Here is an 18,280-nt window from a genome sequence, read left to right as displayed (position 1 = left end):
AGGTGGAACAACGATATGAACTAACCAGTACCCCCAGAGCTCGTGTCTCTAGCTGCATATGTAGCAGAAGATGGCCTAGTGGGCCATCACTGGGAAGAGAGGCCCCTTGGTCTTGCAAATTTTATATGCCCCAGTACAGAGGAATGCCAGGGCCAAGAAGTGGGAGTGGGTGGATAGGGAGCAGGGCGGGGGAAGGGTATAGGGAACTTTCAGAATAGCATTTGAAATGTAAATGAAGAAAATATCTAATAAAAAATTGAAAAAAAAGAGTCTGCATCACTTGTCTCAGCAGCCAATTGAAATAAAATAGGCAAGTGTTAACTGGACACTCTCTTTTGAATTTACATTGCAAAACAAAGTCTACATATATTATTTAAATTAAAAAACAAGGACTTGCCTTACCAACTCTACTCAGCCATGATAAAAAGCTGTATTAATGGAATTACAAATATTCAAAATTATCATTTTGTTAACTTGAGGCAATTCCTAAACATATAAAAAAGAGTTACACAGTAAATACAAATGAGTGCAAATGAATACTGGTCTTTTGACACTGTGTTCTTTGATTTAGATATTCTATATCATTCATAAAAACAAGAAAAGGGTAGTCATCGTCAGAGCTGTATTTGAGCCATGAAGTCCCCTATGACTCCCAATTCATATTACACAAATTAGCTATAACTTAATGAAGCAACAGTGTTAGACAGCCCAAATTTCCATCCAGATCTGCCCCAAAAGTTCATACAGGTCACAAAAGGAGACTGATATATGACACATCTAGTCAGAGACGTAAGGTTGGCTTAAGATGAAAAATATAACCTATAGTTAGGAGTGCAAATCAGCATTCAATTGCTAGCCAAAAACAACCACAGCAGCACACTTTTTATGTGAGCAAGAATGTAGCTTTAACTCTAACAATGTCTCTCGAATGACTTCATTGTATTCTAAGTAAAGATAAAATACTTTTTGTTTGATTATTTCTTTTAAAAGCTCCTTTTTGGGGATTCATCAGGAGAGGAAAGCTCCAAGGTCACCTGTCAATAACAGAACAAACCTTCAGTAAATCACAGTGCTTCACAAATAAATTCCTCATCAGTAATTAAAACCAGGCCTCTCTGGCCCTGTGTTATCAGCTCATCAAATTCATTGCTCATCTAGAATAACAGATCCACATCTGCAGTCATTACAGCACGCCAGATAAATCAATCCTCTCAATGATGCTTTGAGCCATCTCTGCTCCCTTTTAACCAGCAAGATATTTATTTCCCCCTGACACTTCTGACATTCTATTTACTGTAGGCAAATGGAACTCATACGGTACCTTGTAATGGCTTTACCAAATCCCATTGTGGGGCATATCTTAGAAGACTAATGGTTGCAATAAACAAGGTTTTATGGTGTAAGTGTGAGCTTCCAACTTTTTCCCTAGAATTTGACTTCTGCGGTGAAGGTTTATTACCCTTGATTGCAGGTGGAATACTAGTAGCCGTTTAAAGCTTTGTTAATTAAGTCAGGAAAAAAACTTTTGAGCTGATGTCAGGATTTCCTGTCTTTTATGTTTTATGTACTTTTAACTCAATTCTCTACTGATGTATTGTTAGATGTTTACAGAACATAAGTCTTTACATGAATCTACTAGTAACATTCCTTTGATTTTCGAGATTTTTTTTCATGATAAATTATGGCTTGTTAAAAAAGAAGTGTGAAGCTTGTACTTGAAGGTAACATATATGTTAACAGAAAAATCCATGCATTCAGAGTTTGGAATGGTTCTATCAGTAAGGTTCCTGCCTCTTAAGCAGAAGAACCTGATATTAAGCCCAGGACCCATGTAGAAATGCCAGGCAGAGTGGAGTGGCAGACAGAGAGAGAGAGAGACAGAGAGAGAGAGAGAGAGAGAGAGAGAGAGAGAGAGAGAGAGAGAGAGAGAGAGATCCCAGTGGCTCACAGGTTGGACCTCTCTAACTTCATCCTAGAGCTCCAGGCCAATAACAGACCCTATCTTAAAGAAGGTAAAGAGCATTCCTAGGGTTAAAACTGTCACTTGTCCTTCAAGTTTTATATGCATATACAAGGGAACAAAAGACACTGGAGGGGAGCAGATAGCATGCTTGCATTTTAATCCAAAATAGCTTTTGTAACTACTGCTTCATATGCAATTCAAGAAAAATGTTAATGGTGGACTGGGGTGATGGGTTCCTGGGTAAAGCTCCTGCCATCCAATGAAAAGGACTTGAGTTCAACTCCAGTAGTATGCATCTACTACATAGTATTCCTATGACAAGACAGGAGGCAGAAACAGAAGATTCCCTTGAAGCTGCATGCAGCTGCAAACAAGGAAGATATGCTTATCTCAAACAAGGTAGAAGGCAAGTTTGTTGCCCTTCATACATGTACTCTTAAATGTACACATCAGTACTTAGTACACACATGGGCACAAACATACCTACACATGCATATTTTTATTATTTTATTTATTTACATTTCAAATGTTGTCCCCCTTCCTGACACCCCATCCCATACCCCTCCCCTCAACCTCTAAGAGGGTGCTCCCCTACCCACCCACCCACTACACCCATGTAAAAACTGAAATATCATACATATATACATTATATACATATGATTTTAAAAGGTTAATAGTAATCACATTTTTTAAACAAAATTGGCATTATTAGAGTTTTTGTGTTCACAGTTAAGTAATATTATGAAGAAAAGCAAAACTAGCAACTGTATTACTCCACTCAGTAAAATTTTGGATGGCTTTGTGCAGTGATCATCACTAACTTGCACTACCTATAATGAGGATAATTATGTTGGTTCAAGAGGGGTTTATTAAATTAATGCCACAATTTTCGTGGAACTTAATTCTAGCATGTAAGTAAGTGTATTTCCTTATGTCACAATAACATTTGAATTAAACACTGCCAACTTCGTTTGTTTGTTTTTCTTTATAACCACAAAACTAAAAAGCATGCAATGGATTATGAATGCTGAGATCATCTTCTTAGCATTCATTCAAATTTGCAATAGTTTTTGCCTCAATGAAAATTCTTTATCCCTCTGTCATTATTGTATACTGATTCTCCTGCTCTCAGAGGCCAACATTTGAGTAAATTGGATTTTTGAATATTAGCCTAAAGTATTGAGTTGTTGGTCCATGATGCCCAGAAGGTAGAATGCCTGCCTTGTCCCCAAGCCTCTTGCCACACATTTAGGTGGAAAAGAGAAAAAAAAAAAAAACACATTCAAAGTTCAGACTTTAAGGATGCCTGTGTAATCTGCCTTGTATGAAAATTATGCAAGTATTTCTGGAGATTCTGTGGTAGAGTACCAACAATAGGAATATTCTGAACAATGTAAATTTGCCTATGAAAGATGTGGTACATCATTTCGGATACTACTGAAAGAACCAAACCTTAGCTTCAAGGACCCCAAGCCACAATGGGGGCATTTTAACCACCAGGAGACATAGCTACCAATATATGCGTGGTTTCCTTGGTTACTTCACATCTAGCTAACTACTTGTCTGTTTGATCAGGATGTACCTATCCACAAAAGGGGAAGATCTACATGACATCATCCTCCATCTTGCTCATGCCTGCTCATGGCTACCTTCCTTAGCAGGAGGAAGATGTACCACCGAAGAGCCACACTCCACTTCCCTGGGCTAAGGCTGTCCTGAGACCACTACACAGAAGCCTCTGATGGGGTTCTCTGTGCAGAGCCTTTACCCGCCTCATGAGGCTTTAATTCCTGACTTGAGTATTTGTGCTGGGTAATGACCATCAAGAGCAGGGAATGAACACACATAAACTCACCAAATTGGAGAAATACAAATCATAAAATACATCCCATTTCACTGATCAGGTTGGCAAGGACTAAAGCATGAGGCTACTATGAGAGCAAGGGAGACAGACATCGGTGCTCTTTAGGTAGTAGTAATTGACAGATACTCCCGAGGGAGGGTTGCTTCTCTGTGGTTCAGCAGATTCTTCTCCAAGTGTGCTATGGCCACATTATTTACAGATATGGGAAATGAGCAAGATGTGTTTTTAGCATTGAAAATAAAGTTTGTAAAGGGTAATGATTTTGTGTAACAGACATAGAGTAACAAAATAATATGTTGTATAAATGAATATAAATTTGCTCTAAAAAAAAAAAAAAGAAAGATAGATGTGGTACATCGTAAGAAGCCAGATATTTGAAAATAAAAGTTCTACTTTCGCCTTCACTTAACACTCTAGATGATCACATAATAAAAACCACTTTGGTTGACAGCTTTTATTTAAAAGAATAATCCAAGAAGAAAACACACTTGGTATAAAAGATTTTTTTTTCCGGTAGGCTGAATGAGATCACCAAGTTCACTATCTCTATTTGTACATGTTATGAAAGTTGTCATTTATTAAAGGGCATATTAGGAAATCTTCCCTCCAAAACGTATCTTTTCAATCTTAGCTGTCTAATGAATACAGTCAAAATAAACAAGTCTCCACATCCTAGATGACAGTCTCACATTTATAAAAGGAAACACCTCAAGAATCTTTCCTGTGAAATAGGAGGAAAAAGCAGACAAAACGAAGTAACTACACACTACAGAAAAGAAACTGAACTGCCCTCATTTATTTATACATGCTATGCTAAAACTGTCCACAAATATGACAGTCAGAATAGAGTAATGCTAATAATTATTATGGTCCTTGGTATTTGAGACTCTCAAAAATGGAAAGCTAAGCTTCATAACATTCTGTATGAGGTAGTTAAATATTATTATACTTTACAGAAGGTAAATTCAAGAACAATAGGTATAAAGTTGCATGTTAAAAGTCAAATAGGAAGTTTATGATGAAACTAATAATATAATTCATGAACCCTGACCCTCCATTCTTAACACAAGCAATTTTGCCAGTTTTATTGATCATGCCACAATAACAAAATATAGTCTCTGATAGGAGTTCAAAATTCTATACAAATACACTGCTTGGACAGGAATACCAACCCACAAGTAGATAGAGATAAGAAACCATGCTATCAAAACCCAATAAAAGTACCGAAGTTAAAAATAATTCCTATTTCTAAGCAAGAAACAGGATGACATACATATTCAGATCTAGTATAAAGGGTAATGACCTTTTTACTGTAAATATTTTTAACACAAATAAATTATCCTGGCTAGTTTTTTATTAGATATTTTCTTCATTTATATTTCTTTTTTTTTAATTTCATTTTTTATTATTATTTTCTTTATTTACATTTCAAATGCTATCCCGAAAGTTCCCTATACCCCCCCCTGCTCCCCTACCCACCCACTCCGACTACTTGGCCCTGGCCTTCCCCTGTGCTGGGTCATATAAAGTTTGCAAGGCCAAGGGGCCTCTATTCCCAATGATGGCCGATTAGGCCATCTTCTGCTACATATGCAGCTAGAGACACAAGCTCAGGGGGTACTGGTTAGTTCATATTGTTGTTCCACCTACAGGGTTGCAGCCCCCTTCAGGTCCTTGGGTACTTTCTCTAGCTCCTCCATTGGGGACCCTGTGTTCATTTATATTTCAAATGCTATCACCAAAGCCTCCTATACCCTCCCCCCCCCAGCCCTGATCCCCAACCCACCCACTCCCACTTCCTGGCCCTGGCATTCCCCTGTACTGGGGCATATCAACTTCGCTAGTTTTATGTAAACTTGACACTGGAGAATTTTTCATAGTGGGAAACTCAATTGGGAAAATGGTCCTAGAGAAGTGCCCTGTAGACAAGCCTGAGGTGTGTGTGTTTCTTTAGCTTGAAGCAAACACAGTAGTTTATAAGACTTCTACAAAATAAACAAAAGTGCTTTAAATGAAAACAAAATAAAATCTTAAATAGATCATTTTATCTAAAAACTATATGTCTTGTGAAATGAATATTTTTGTTTCTTTCCAAAATTTGTAAGAAAATCATTAAAGAAAAAAATCTAGCTATTTTAGGTCACATGTCTACCTTCAATATGCTCCCTTGTGTAGCATTAGCAAAACCAAATCATATGCTTTATCATTATATTTACAGAGCCACAAAATGAAAAGTAGCTTTATTTGCAAATATTGAAGTTTGATATTGACTTTAACATTCCAGATTCCTTACTGTCCCCTGTCATGATCGTGTGGGTAACAAAACCCTAAGAATCAATATTTCAGTATTTAAATATTTTAGAATACACCTGTTCAATGCAGCAGCCAAAACAGATTTGTTACTATTAAACTGGCAATTTATAGATGTAATACATCTACTAAAAAGATTCTGCCACCAGTACTAAATAATATGATACAAAGTAATACGCAAAGGCTGAGTGCTCCTTCTTGGTAACAAAAGCAGAAGTATAGATAAAATCAATGTAGACCTGAGCATCTGGGTGTATACCTTAACTCCCAGCTACTGGCCCTCAGTCTCAGCCATACAGAGGCCTAACTGATAGAGTTTAAGAGGACAGGATACCAACCTGAAACAAAGAAAAGCCCAGTACAGAAAGAAGTATAAACTGAAAGGGAAATTCCCATTGGCCAGATTAAGGGTGGAAAAGTTATTGAATTGAGTATATGCAGACTGAAAGTGGAATGTCTCTCATATTAAAGAAGGGAAGAAATCTTGTAAAACTCTCAAAACTTGTTTTCTATGGTATGTGCCTGAAGACATATATACTTTAGAGAAATAGAACACAATTCTTACCTTACTATGTAGCCCTGGATAACTCAACTTATTTTCTTCAGCTTCAACTTTCTTACCCATAAAAAGATGTATCATTTTTAAAATCCAGTAAAATAAAGCATGGGGATATATTTTCTAAGTATATTTAATAATTTTGCTGTTATCTATTATTTGAGTGAAGATATTAGGAAGATTACCACCACCCCCATTAATAATATTCTGTCTTGATTTAATTTGAGAAATGTTTCTGGATTTATTTTGCTTTAAAATTTTACTACATAGGAATAAAGTATTGGTCATAAGATAAATACTTAGGACTTGCAAGGCCCTTGATTTGATCCTAACAAGCAACAACAACAATCATATGAAATTTTCCATAAATTAAACATTGTCAAGATGGAAACATATTTAAGATAGTATAATTAGCCTCTGAATGCCTTTTTGCTGTTTTTCAATACTTTAAGCCTATTGAAACAACTCATTCTAAATTCATTAGTCTTGTGCCACTAAAAAAAAGTATATTTAGAATGAAATATAATTCAATTATTTGATTTAAAAAATACATCATTCTAAATGAAATAGGTAGAACAACAAAAGAATTGAATACTTGATTTTACTCATATGAAACATGAAAAAAATCATTTCATACAAATCAATAGTTAAATAGTATTTCTCAGATGCTGAAGACAGAAGAGGGAGAGAGATGAAGAGAAAAGCTTGTGGACTGACAGCCACCATTCAGATTTTATGAGGTTATAGAAACAAGTTTTACTACACTATTGCACAATAGGATCAACATAAATAACGATAATATATTTCCAATTTTAGAAAAGCTGCAACCAAGGTTTATATTTAGAATAGGTCAACTGTGGAAGAATAAATTCAACAGAGACTTTTGCAATATCTGTTGAAGACATGTTTCTAGGGTCTTAAAATAAAACAGTGAACATAGCAAGTGATCTTTCCTTTGCTGAAATGTATGCACTTGACTTTAAGCATTATGCATTTGACTTTAAGACTTCCACTACAATATGGGTATATTATTTTCTGCCAATTTCAGAGAACTTCTTTAAACAAAATAATTACACAATTGTTACACAAACTGCTGTGTAAACAGAATCTGTTCATTAAGAATGTAAATCTGGTGTTGTATAAAAGGAGAAATGGTTAGCATTCCCCTTGACAAGGATGGAAGAGGCCCTTGGGCCTAGCAATACACATACACATATGGTTTAGGCATCTACTTCATGGCATCTAACCACTATATTTAAGTTCAAGTAACATAAAAAGGCAGAACTATCAGAATTACACCAGACTTCTCACCAGAGACTCTAAAAACCAGAAGATATTGGCCAGACATCATACAGAATCTAAGAGAACACAAATGCCAGCCCATGCTACTATACCCAGCAAAACTCTCAATTATCATAGATGGAGAAACCAAGATATTCCATGACAAAAACAAATTTACACAATATCTTTCCACAAATCCAGCCCTACAAAAGATAGTAGAACACTCCAACACAAGGAGAAAAGTACACCCTAGGAAAAGCAAGAAAGTAATCTTCTTTCAACAAACCCAAAAGAAGATAGAAACACAAACATAATTCCACCTCTGTGGGGCAATGGGTTATGAACAGACAGGCTGGTCTCCAGTCAAGTTGAGGTCTGAACCCCAGTAGAACCTGATGGATGGTAACTCCCACCTACATGGAACCATAGGCATTTCCTCATGTCTCCTTGACCCTTGGTGCCTCTCAAAGTTACCATGTCCCAAGCTTCTGATCTTCAGGCTAGACTCAGTTACCTAGCAACAGCAAGATAACAAGCCCAATATAAGAGAGGCTGCTTGGTCCCTCCTTGCTCTCTTAAGCTTTTACTTTCCTCCCTCTTACTCTCTCTCTCTCTCTCTCTCTCTCTCTCTCTCTCTCTCTCTCTGCCTTTACCTTTCTTACTCTCTAACTCTCTTTCTCTCTTTTCCTTTCTCCCTCTCTCCACATGGCAATGGTAGGTCTCTTGCTCTTCTCTTCTACCTTCTCTCTTTCTCTCTTTCCCCCTGCCTTTCTACAATACAGTTCTAAAACCATAGACTGTCTCTGTTCATCAAGGTCCGGACTAAGGACTCTCTCCTGGTGGGAACCTCTCTCCCTCTGCCCTCTTCCTGTATCTCTGGGGCCTGGTGCTGCACTGGGGCCACTATTCTGTTCTTAGCTCCTCTGCCATATCCAGGGTGGGATGCCAGAGACTGAGAACCTGGTACAGGGGCTGCCCCTTGTCCTCCCCACACTGTGTGGGGTCAGTGACTTCACACAGCCAGATGCCCACCGGAGGCCACATGGAAAGAGTCCAGTAGTCCTCCCACATCCCCCTGCCCAGAGTACAGGAACTCTGGCCTGATGTGGGCTCTCTCCCTCCCCCTTCTTCCCCTACACTCACAGCCCAGCCCACCTATAACAACAAAAGTATCAGAAAATATCAATCACTTTTCTTTAATATCTCTTAACATCAATGGACTCAATTCCCCAATAAAAAGTCATAGACTAGATGAATAAGCAGGACCGAGCATTTTGCTGCATATGGGAAATGCACCTCAGTAACAAAGACAGACACTACCTCAGAATAAAAGGCTGGAAAACAATTTTCCAAGTAAATGGTTCCAAGAAACAAGTTGGAGTAGCCATTCCAATATCAAATAAAATCGACTTTCAACCAAAAGTTATCAAAAAGGAAGGCCACTTCATAACTATCAAAGAAAATAATCTAACAATATGAACTCTCAATTCTGAACATTTATGCTCCAAATGAAATGGCACCCATGAGTGGATATTAGGCAAAGAGAATGAAATACCTATGATACAAGTCATGAACCACATGAAGCTCAAAAGGAAGGAAGACCAAAGAGTGAATGTTTCCGTCCTACTTAGAAGGGGGAACAATATAATCAAGGGAAGTAGAAGGTAGGAGAGACTTTGGAGGAAGAAAGGAGGGAGAGGGGGAAAAGAGGGGCAGAATCAGGTNTGGGAGGAGATGAAGGAGATGTACAAAGGGTCAGGAAATTGAACAGAGGTGTGTTCAATGGGGGATGGGTAACTGGGGGTAGCAACCAGAAAGTCCCAGATGCCAGGAAAGCAAGAGCCTCCCAGGACCCCATGGATATGACATTAGCTGAAATATACCACAAAGGGGAGGGAGAACCTGTGGAGTCCATACCCAAAGGTTAGGCATGCCCTCCCCCCCCGGGTGAGGGAAGGGGCCACCCACCCATCTCCAAAATTTTAACCCAGAATTTCCCCTGTCTAAAGGAAATACAGGGACAAAGAGTAGAGCAAAGACTGAAAGAAAGGCCATCCAGAGACTGCCCCACCTGGAGATCCATTCCACATGCAGACTCCAAACACATTATTGCTGATGCCAAGAAGTGTTTGTTGACAGGAGCCTGATACAACTGTCTCATGAGAGGCTCAGCCAGATCCTGACCAAGACAAATGTGGATGCTTGTGGCCAACCATCAGACAGAGCACAGGGACCCCAATGGAGGAGTTAGGGGAAGGACTGAAGGAGCTGAAAGGGCCTTGTCTGGCATCAGTGGGAGGAGAGGACCTTGGTCTTGTGAAGGCTTGATGCTCCAGTGTAGAGGAATGCTAGAGAGGTGAGGCAGGAGTCAGTGGGTGGGTGGTGGAGCACCATCATAGAAGCAGTGTTAGTGGGGGATGGGACAGGCAGTCTGCAGAGGAAGGGAAAGAGGGAAAAGGGATAACATTTGAAATATAAACAAATAAAATATCTAATTAAAAAATTATAAACCTGTCTCTCTAGTGGGATATATTAAAAGGTTGACTTTATTTAAATAATGGTAGCAGTATTTTTAAATAGCAAAACCTATTTTCTTCTGTCCTCAGTGACAAAAAAAAGCCAGTCCAAAAAATTGCTATGCTTTTGCTTGAAAATAGAATTGTTACTGGGCACAATGGTGGTACACACCTTCAATCCCAGCACTTTGGAGGCAGAGGCAGGCAGATCTCTGTGTCTGAACCCAGCCTAGTCTATGAACCAAGTACCAGAATAGCCAGGGTTACACAGATAAACGATGTCTTGATAAACTGTTCCACCTCCAAAAAATAAAAATAAAAAGTAAAGAAAAGAAAAACAGAATTGTTTGCTTGCCCTTAGATAATTTTTTTATTAATTTACATTTCAAATAATATCCTCCTTCCCAGTTTTTCATCCAAAAATCCCCATCCCATCCCCCTCCCCCTGCCTCTATGAGGGAGCTCACCCACCCGCTCCCACCTTCATTTCACAGGGAATTTAACACTCTTAAAATGTACTGAAGTGACAAACTAGAAAAAAGAAAAACCCTGATTTTTATGATAATAATATGAATATCTTTCACTAGTGAAAAGGTTTGATCAATCCAATAATACATTTAGACAAAAATTAAATGACTTCCTAGTAGGCACAAGGCACTAGAATCCCTAAAAATATTCATCTTCTTTACCCCCTCCTTTTAAGTTATACACTCAATCATTAAATCATTTCAATACCACTTTAAAACAAAACTTTCTTCATTCTATTGGCATTGTCAAGTTCCAAGAATTTTTCCTCAGATCATCGCATTAGCCTTTTAGATAATCTAGTCCCTTAGACTATTTTTTTCTTCCAATATTTCTTCAGAGAATATTTTCTCTAAGTTCTTTTTATAGGCAGTTCACCCTATACCTAAATTATATCCTAATAATGGCAACTTGCACAGTTTCTTCAGAACACAAAAAGTACATCCATGTGTGTGCATTTTCTTTGGGCTCTTTATTCCTATTCGGGATTCCCTGTCATCCTTACTTTGGTTCAAAAGCACATTCTAAAGTGATCACCTCTGGGAAATTGTGAAAGTTCATTAACTACACCTTCTCCACTCCCATGACACTTTCTGTACTGTTCCTATGCCTCTGGCTCTTGAATAAATACTCATGCATTAACTACTTGTCTCATTTTGTGACAAAACACCCTGAGAAAAATAACAAGAGAAAAAAAGATAAATTTAACATCCCTGTTTAAGTGTATAGTTCATAGTAGTAAAGTCTTTGTGGCAGTAGTACCCTGAGGCACCTGGTCACATAGTTAGTATCCAAAGTCGAGAAGCAGAGCATGGTAAATGCTGGTGATCACCTAGCTTTCTTTAAATGCAATTCAGTATCCAAGGCAAGAGAATGCTAGCCCTGATTACAGCACATGTTCCTATCTCATTTAATGTAATAGAAATCATCATCCTCATACACTTGCCCAAACACTAACTTAATCTAAATAATTTCTCACAAGCATGGACATGCCTGGAAGCTAGTTTCCTACTTGTTTATAGAGCCTATCAAGTTGACAATCACAATTAATCATCAACTTCTGTTCTGTCAATTCCCTACTCCTGTATCAGAAAGTATACATTCTTGCAAATTTTGTGAATGTTTTCTGATATAGGATTTAGCTTTATAATCCTGAAATTCACTAAATAAATGAGCTAGTTGTAAACTTTTGGCATGTTACTACCTTTTCCCTAAGAACTGGTCCTAATCGTTTTGATTTCACGTAGCTGCATCAGGGTCTACCATCTCATCATATTTAGTATACATGAAAATTTGGATAATAGAGTAAGATGTGGTTTCTACCCGTAAGCAGCCTATAGCCTAGTGGAAGGAGAGGTAAAAATATCATACTGATGTTTTGAAAACATTGTCACAATTTAATTCAAATTTTCAACTAATCAGGAAGATACGCAAAGTGGTTCTAACCATTTATAGATAAAAAGAGCTGAGAAAATACCAATGACTTGTCTTATGTCACACAAAATATTAGATAAAAAGAAACAAGTAATAATTTGAGGTTACACTGCATTTCATAGGGATCATGAACAATGATATATAAACCATAAACAAATAAAATAAAAGATAAACTAGTAAATCAAAATTTTACTGAGTTATATGTATGTACATATATATGTATATATAATTTGTTACCATATAATTTCTCATTATTAGTCTATAACTACTTTCTGTTGAAAAGTAGCATAACAGATTAAATAACAAAGTATATAAGAATGAACTCCAGGAGGTTGAAGAGATGACTCAATGGTTAGTTAGGAGCACTGACAGCTCTTCCAGAGGTCCTGAGTTCAATTCCCAGCAATCACATGGTAGCTCACAACCATCTGTAATGGGACCTGATGCCCTCCTCTGGTGTGTCTGAAAATAGCTACAGTATATTCACATACATAACATTAATTAATCTTAGGAAAAAAAAAAAGAATGACCACTGAAGTTAAACAAATGATTTTGGCTGAATCAATAAAATGACATTTGTGACTCTTTTTTACTTAGTTAATCCTGTGAGTTTTCTCATTAAAAATTTGCAAGTGAAGAGACAAAGTTTGGAGCTAAGACGAAAGGATGGACCATCCAGAAACTGCCCAACCCGGGGGTCCATCGCATAATCAGCCACCAAACGCAGACACTATTGCATATGCCAGCAAGATTTTGCTGAAAGGACCCTGATATAGCTGTCCCCTGTGAGGCTATGCCAGTGCCTGGCAAATACAGAAGTGGATGCTCACAGTCATCTATAGGATGGAGCACAGGGCCCCCAATGGAGGAGCTAGAGAAATTACCCAAGGAGCTGAAGGGGTCTGCAACCCTATAGGTAAAACAACAATATGAACTAATCAGTACGCCCAGAGCTTGTGTATCTAGCTGCATATGTAGCAGATGGCCTAGTCAGCCATCATTGGGAAGAGAAGCCCCTTGGTCTTGCAAACTTTATATGCCTCATACAGGGGAACGCCAGGGCCAAGAAGCGGGAGTGAGTGGGTAGGGGAGCCGGGCGGGGGAAGGGTATAGGGGACTTTTGGAATAGCATTTGAAAAGTAAATGAAGAAAATATCTAATAAAATAATTTTTAAAAAATTTGCAAGTGATTTTGCAAAATGTAGCACATGCCTACATATGAGTATTACTGTGGATCAAATTCTACATCATTTTGATACCTAGGCAAAGGATATTTTGATGATATTTATTGTCCTTCAGTAAAATTATCTTCATTGGAGTAGCCTTCTTTATTTCTACATCATACAGAATTTTCAACATATTTTTTCAAAATGACATTTCAGAAAGTATTTCAAGAGATATGCAAAGAAGGTACCAGTAGGGCAGAAAGATGACATCACAATGAAGTGCACAGGAAAGTTTGCTTAAAAAGACACAGCAAAATGCTCAAAATATTTTCTTTTTTTTTTTTTTAGACAATGAGGGTGCTTTTATTTATTTATTTTTAAGCAGAATCTTTTTTTTAGATATTTTCTTTATTTACATTTCAAATGCTATCCCGAAAGTTCCCTATACCCCCCTCCGCCCCTGCTCCCCTACCCACCCACCCACTCCCACTACTTGGCCCTGGCCTTCCCCTGTGCTGGGGCATATAAAGTTTGCAAGACCAAGGGGCCTGACTTCCCAATGATGGCCGATTAGGCCATCTTCTGCTACATATGCAGCTAGAGACATGAGCTCAGGTGGTACTGGTAAGTTCATATTGTTGTTCCACCTACAGGGTTGCAGCCCCCTTCAGCTACTTGGGTACTTTCTGTAGCTCCTCCATTGAGGGCCCTGTGTTCCATCCAATAGCTGACTGTGATTTTCTTAAACTCAATTTTTACTTAGAAAAAGACGCAAATACCTTTTCAGAGACAAAATGAAGTCTCTTTAATAACAAACGTATCATACCATAAGTGAATGGAGCCCTCAGTTATCTGAACATACGTCATCATATTTTAAAAATTATATGAAAGATATATTTGTTCTTAGAATTTTAATGGAATAATTATAAGCCAATGAAATTCCCAGTGCCTGTATGTAAGATACTAAGGAGGTTGAGGCAGGAGTATTCACTGAGTCGAGGAGTTCCAGGCAAGTCTGAACAATACATTGAAACCTGCCATCTCAAAATTGTGAGAATTACTGTTCAATAAAGATATCTGCATTTTTTTGAACTAACTGTGGTTTCACTCCTAGAGAAAGGTCAAGAATTAAACTGAAATATAATGGCCTTTATACAGGATTGTTAAAATACATTTAGCTAACATATATTTAACTCTTACTTGCTATACTATTACAGGACCATTTTAAAAACAAACTAGTTGCCAGTCAGGTCTAGAAGATAATGGAATAAATGTTCCTTTGCAAGCATGTTTTTTAAAAGGTTTAATATAATAGGTAGTTTTAAAGGAGGTAAATTGTACAACCCAGTTTGACACATGATGTTTGAGAGTATAAATCAAATGTTTTCTCATGTAGAATAATACTGTCCTTTACTTGCTTCTATTTCACTGATGTATCATCATTCAAACAACTTCTGCATCTTTAAAAAGACAGACAGCACCATGTAAACTTTCCAATATACAAACAGTTTAATTTAATTCTCACCTACCAGGATAATTGAAGGAAGAGGACAGATGAATTTTTATGTATGCAGTGATTAAAAGAAATCTACACAGACTTAAGTTACAATCATTTAAAATTTTTAATTAAAAACAAGAATATTTTTTATTTTATTGAACATGCCATAATTTTATAAAATTAATAGGTAAATAAAATTTATTTTATTGCAATACTTCATAAAATAAACATATTTTTTTAAAAGCCAGTAAAACAAAACTCTTTTACTAGAATGTACATTTACCAGAAGGCACCAAAATGCATAGAAAAATAATATCAAAATTGTTATATATGGTGTATATGCTGTGACAAAGGAAGCTGCAGTTCTCCATATGGTACCAAGTTCCATAAAATATCAAGATACCTTCCGTCTCTAAACTTTTATAGAACTGAAAACTCTACAGTATATCTTAATTTTTTTTTTATTCTTTTAAAAGTGCATGTTTCTGTTTTCTATCACGTGCACATTTTGTTAGGTTTCCTTAAAGATAGGAAACAGGAAAATCCATTTTTTTCTTGGGAGTCCTATCCCTGTCCTAGTACTAAATATAGTCTTAGTAGAGAATGTTGTATTAGAAGATTGCATAATAAAAGGTATAGTTCATAACAGTGCACCAAATATCTACTCTATAACCCATAATGGAAGACTAGATCTTTTGCAAATACAGTTAACGTTAGGTACCATTCAGTGAATATGCAATACGTGATAGGACCTATGCTAGACTACACACACACACACACACACACACACACACACACACACACACACTTTGCAAAACATATCAAAATTTTACCATGTCATGTGTCAGGAAAGTATTTTCCACTGTTAATGTTAAGCTTGTAAGAAACAGATTAAATAGTAAGAATTAAAACCACTTATGTGTATGGTTTAATAATAAAGTTTTAATTTTAATGTTTTAATTAAGTTGAATACTTATTTCATACCTAGTATTTATTAGTAAGTCATTATTTTGGAAAAAAGTAAATACTTAATACTTATGTTTTTTTTATTTTATTTATTTTATGTGAACAAGACTTTTGCTTGCATGTATATATGCATATCCACCACATTCATACCTTCTGCTCACAGAAGCCAGAAGAGTTTGTCAGAAATCCTGTGAATAGAGTCACAGATGGATGTGAGCCCCTTTTAGGTGCAAGGAATCAAACCTGAGACCTATAGAAGAATAGGCAGTGGATTTAATTACTGAGGCTTCTTGAGTTTGTTAATTTTGTTTTGTGAATTTGTCTTGAGTAACTTCAAAACTTTTTCAGAACACAAAACAGAAAGTGCATAAGCCTGTACATGTGGCAAGATAGTAGAGTATGGGCTAACACTGCCTCATCTACAAAGTAAAAACTAGAAAGTAAGACTGCTAAAAGCTAAAGAATTTAAAGAATAAAGGTTGCCATATCTTTGACTATTGATATTGATCGTCCACGTTGATCTTTATAAGGATATTTAAGGTCATATTTGACCCACAAGGGTAACCTATGCTAATTACCTCATCTTAGAAAAGTCCTTAACATTAATTACATCAAAAAGATGCTGTTGTCGTGTAAAATTATAATAACAGGATCTAGAGATTAGGATACAACATGATTGAACAGCAAATACTCAGTTAACAGGACATGTATTCAAAGATAGGATTGTTAATACTATATCCTACCATCTCAGTTTCCATTCATAATATTCCATCAAAAACATCATAAAAGAAGATCTCTTTCATTATAAGTAGAGTCGTTGTTAAGAACGGGGCAATACAAGGTCCACCAATACAGCTTACTTGCTTGCAGGTCTAATCATCCAGGTTTGATCATTGTATCTCACAAGGTGGAAGGAAAGAACCGACTCCCAAGCACTGCACTAGACCACAAAAAGTATGCCATGGTATGCACATGTCTACACTCACACAAAGATACACATCCACACAAACACACACAGAGACACACAGTTACACACACACCTATACATACACATACACACACAAAATTTAAAAACAATAGAATACAATAATTATGAGCATAGCAAGATGTGCCCATTAGAGCAATAGTATCACATATTTTATGGGGTAACCAATGACTGGTTTTGAGACTTACTTCAACAGGTGAGAACCCATGCATGGTCATGAAAATCTAGTTTAAAAAAAATCACAGTTGGGATATTGATGGTCCCTCAGTTTACTGCTTTTGTTTTACTAAATTGACATATGGTCAAACTGTCTTCCAAAAGAAACAGAGGAAGATATTAGTGCTGCTCTCAGCAACATCAGAGAAGCTTCCTCCTAAAGTGAGTAGTGGTGGATAACATAAAAGTGAGTCACTGGTCAAAGTGCTGTGAATAAAGAGTAGTGGACTCCTTGGCACTAAATAGGTCTCTGTGACCCTCAAAGGTTCAGTAAACACTTCAGATGATGGGATACATAGAATGCAAGAGTCAAAAGATATGAAGGTATGCTGCAAAAAAGATATCTTCTGGATATGGCATGGCTGTTACACTCATAAACTCACTGAAGTTGTGATTATGCACCCAAGACCCTCTTAAGATGGGGCTTGTCGCCATTTCATTAATAGAAAGGGAAAGGAATCAAGAGGCCTTTTCCTTTATTAACTGTACACATAAAAGTATAAAATATACCAGCCAACATAAAATTTTGCAAGCTCATGTTCTTTGTGTTAGGTAGGTTACCTAATAAGTAGACTAGCTCACTTCATTACATGGACACCATGCCTTAGTTACTTATCCCTGGAATGTATGGCAGTAGTTCTGTGTAAAGTGTGATAGTAGTAATAGGTGATAATTACTCAAATATGAGCTTCTGCTGGTTCTCTAACTTCTGTTCTTGATCTATCTTTGTTCTAACAATTAACATAAGACTTGATATTATATGTCCTAAAACTTCCTCTTTCTCATATGAGAATTTCAAACTTAGATACATCCCAAAACTTTCGTAGTCTTGAATTAAAAAGATGGCTTTATGAATGTGTTTTTCATATTTGATCCACATTAGATAATAAGACATATTATTGGACACAAAGATCCAACAAAGAAAGAGAACTTCAGACCAATTTCCCTTATGAATATCGATGCAAAAATACTCAATAAAATCCTCGCAAACCGAATCCAA

At 36.9% G+C, this 18,280-nt stretch overlaps 1 protein-coding gene and 1 non-coding gene across 4 annotated transcripts in view; one reads left to right on the top strand and one right to left on the bottom strand.

Moving 5' to 3' along the window:
- The window catches only part of Dach2 (dachshund family transcription factor 2), a 476,923-nt gene that overhangs the window by 430,258 nt on the left and 28,385 nt on the right, over positions 1 to 18,280 (bottom strand). The gene's annotated exons all lie outside the window — the stretch shown is intronic.
- LOC115063245 lies at positions 7,826 to 7,951 on the top strand. The gene has a single exon (XR_003843119.1). It is a non-coding gene; the product is annotated as a U6atac minor spliceosomal RNA (small nuclear RNA).

Source organism: Mus pahari, chromosome X (genome assembly GCF_900095145.1).
Source record: "Mus pahari chromosome X, PAHARI_EIJ_v1.1, whole genome shotgun sequence".
In the NCBI taxonomy this organism is placed as follows: domain Eukaryota; kingdom Metazoa; phylum Chordata; class Mammalia; order Rodentia; family Muridae; genus Mus; species Mus pahari.
Note: the sequence above shows the minus strand (reverse complement) of the source record. Positions and strands in the feature narration are given on the sequence as shown.